Raw genomic sequence first — 2,936 nt, 5'->3', positions numbered from 1 at the left:
GTGAGATAGAGGTAGCAAGAGAAAGGAAAGTGTGTGGGACATAGTGATTGAGAGTTATGGGAAGAAAGATGAGAGAGAGAGGGAAGGAAGAGAGTGGTTATGTGGGCCTAAAAGTTTTTTTTTACTTCTTTATTATATTCTATATAATCTAAAAACAAAAATACTAGCTAATTAAAATTGGTTTTCGAAAACTTTTCAGATATATAAAAATCTATGTTTTTTTCTTTACAATTTGATATGCATATTGTTTGATGATTTTATTAGATAATGTTAAATATTTTTCCACAAATTTTGTATCCGTACACTTTATTGAGTGTACAGATGTTTGTACACATTATTGAGTGTACAGATGTTTGTACACATTATCTAGTGTACTGATGTAATTTGTTTAATTTGTACATTTAATTATGTGCACACACATATGTGCACGTAATAAGATGTGTAGACACTTGTACACTTAAAATAGTGTACGGATAATATAATATATTAAAAATTATTAAAAAAATTCATATCAAATTGTAAAGAAAAAAATATATAATTTTATGTATCTAAGAAGTTGAATGACAAAAAAAGACAATATAAATAGGTGAATAGTGGTCAACGTTGTTTTTTCTAATTGTAAATAGTGAATGTATTGATTTACCAATTTTGTTTCAAAAACGTATCATTTCCCCCAAATAACTCTATAATTTAACTATATATTTACGGTTAACGGTTTTGATTTTTAACCATTTTATACGGTTATGGTCCAAAATATGATTACGATTTAATTTTGGTCATGCCTAGTTTTAACCATGTATAATACACACTTAGAGAACTGAGGCACTTCTGCGTCTTCGTCGACATGTATTAATTAGAGTTTATGTTGTCTTCTTTTTTCTTTCCAGCAACTGATGGGGATTCAGATTCACTTGCATGATGTATATACCTGGATTTTAATATCTTACGGTTGCATTTTTAAGAATATCTATTTTAAGAACGGTCTATTTTAATATCTTAAGACTCATTTTATATATATTTTGGATTCATTTTGGATTCATTTTCTTAAGTTCTTATTTTCTTCTGCTTACGGCTGTATTTTCTAACATAATCAGACTATCAAACTCAAAACAAAATAAACCGAACATACAAACGAAACCCTCACGACAATAAGGAGTTATACCTCTCTCTACTTATCTTCTTCCTCAGTTTTTGTTTTTTCTTTTCTCCTCTCTCTTAATAAGTTCTTGAAAGATGGGGTGTTTGCATCGGACCTATAGGTGCAGCTCGGCTGTAGCCTCCTACGGGTTGGAAGATAGAACAAGTGCGACAGCGACTATAACCACAGAAGCAACTAGAACCACAAGAGTAATGGTTGTACCATTGAGGCTACTTCCACGAGATAGTCTCCTATATATCACTTTGCCGGACTCGTCAGCTTCTTTATAAAGATAAGCTTTAGCTTTTCTTCCAGTGACGGCTTTTTTGTTCTAAAAACATCACAGGTTACTTACGAGATTGAGTGGAGGGTGAAGAAATTAGTTAGCTTAATTAGAAGAATAAGAGGTAATTTACCTTTAGCATGAAGCTCTTCATAGTTTGACTAAGAGTGAGAGTATCACTTGGTGATGATGTCAATTTGAGGGAATGATCCTTCCATTCGTCTACAAGCTTTTTAAGAAGAGCAACACTAACTTTCAGGTTCTTCTTATTATATAGATTGTCCCAGCGCTTCCAGCAATCAACGTTTTCGGTCAGAGACCAGATAGCGATTGATGTAGCTTCCTCGGCTAAAACAGGATTTCCTGTAACATGTTTAGCTAATTTCAAAGACAAACTGAATATCTCTAGAGTGACTTGTTTGATTTCCTTGCTTCCTACTGAATAGGTAGGAAAAGTATATTCCTCACTCAGTGGTGATGATGATCCTTTGAGGGAATGATGATCTTCAAATTTCTCTACAAGCTTTTTAAGAAGAGAAACACAAGCTTTTAGATTCTTCTCACAGAGATTGTCCCAGTGCTTCGAGTAATCAAGGATAATGGTCAGAGACCCGATAGCAATTGCTGTAGCTTGCTGGGGTAAAACAGGATTTCCTAGAAACAACGGTAACAAATATGAGAACTCTAGCTACTTGGAGAATAAAGAGAAGGGAAGCAGCAGAAAACTCAAGGATTCATCAAGGTTTGGATATAGTTACTAATTAATACCTTCTCCAGCTAATTTCAAAGAAAAAGTGAATATCTGTGGAATCATTGCCTTGCTTCCTAGTGGACTGTCCTTGCATCGGCTTAGAAGCTTTTTAAGTAAAGTAAGACTCTCTTTTAGATTCTCCTGGTAGATATTCTCCCAGTGGTTCCAGCAATCAACGATTGCGGTCAGAGACCAGATAGCGATTGCGGTAGCTTTCTTTGCTAAAACTGGATTGTCTGCCAACAACAACAACGGTTACAGATTACAACTCTATATGAATTCAAGGTTTAGTTTGTTACTAACTAATAATACCTTCTTCTCCAGATAATTTCAAAGATAAAGTGAATATCTGTTTTATCGCTTTGTTTTCTGATGTCTTAGCAAGAGCTACTTCCTTCAACGAGGGATAAATTGCCTCAAACCTACTAGTAGTAGTCTGTGTGCATACATACCCTTGTGATCAGAATATTCCATAGACGCAACAAGGTTTTTGTTTCTATAAAATATAAGTCCAATTGCCTACCTCTTCTCTTGCGGATGTGGCAGGGTCTGATAAAAGAGTATCGCAATTGCCTACCTCTTCTCTTGCGGATGTGACTTAGAAGCTTTTTAAGTCAAATGAATGAGGTGGAATCACTGGCGTTCCATCCCAAAGAGGAGCATTTACAAGTATGGTTTGAGCATGAGGTTTCGCCAGAATTCTGATAAAAGAGTATTGCAATGAACAAAAACAAGATCAGATATGATTGTATATATATATCTAT

Source organism: Camelina sativa, chromosome 6 (genome assembly GCF_000633955.1).
Source record: "Camelina sativa cultivar DH55 chromosome 6, Cs, whole genome shotgun sequence".
Taxonomy (NCBI): Eukaryota; Viridiplantae; Streptophyta; class Magnoliopsida; order Brassicales; family Brassicaceae; genus Camelina; species Camelina sativa.
Note: the sequence above shows the minus strand (reverse complement) of the source record.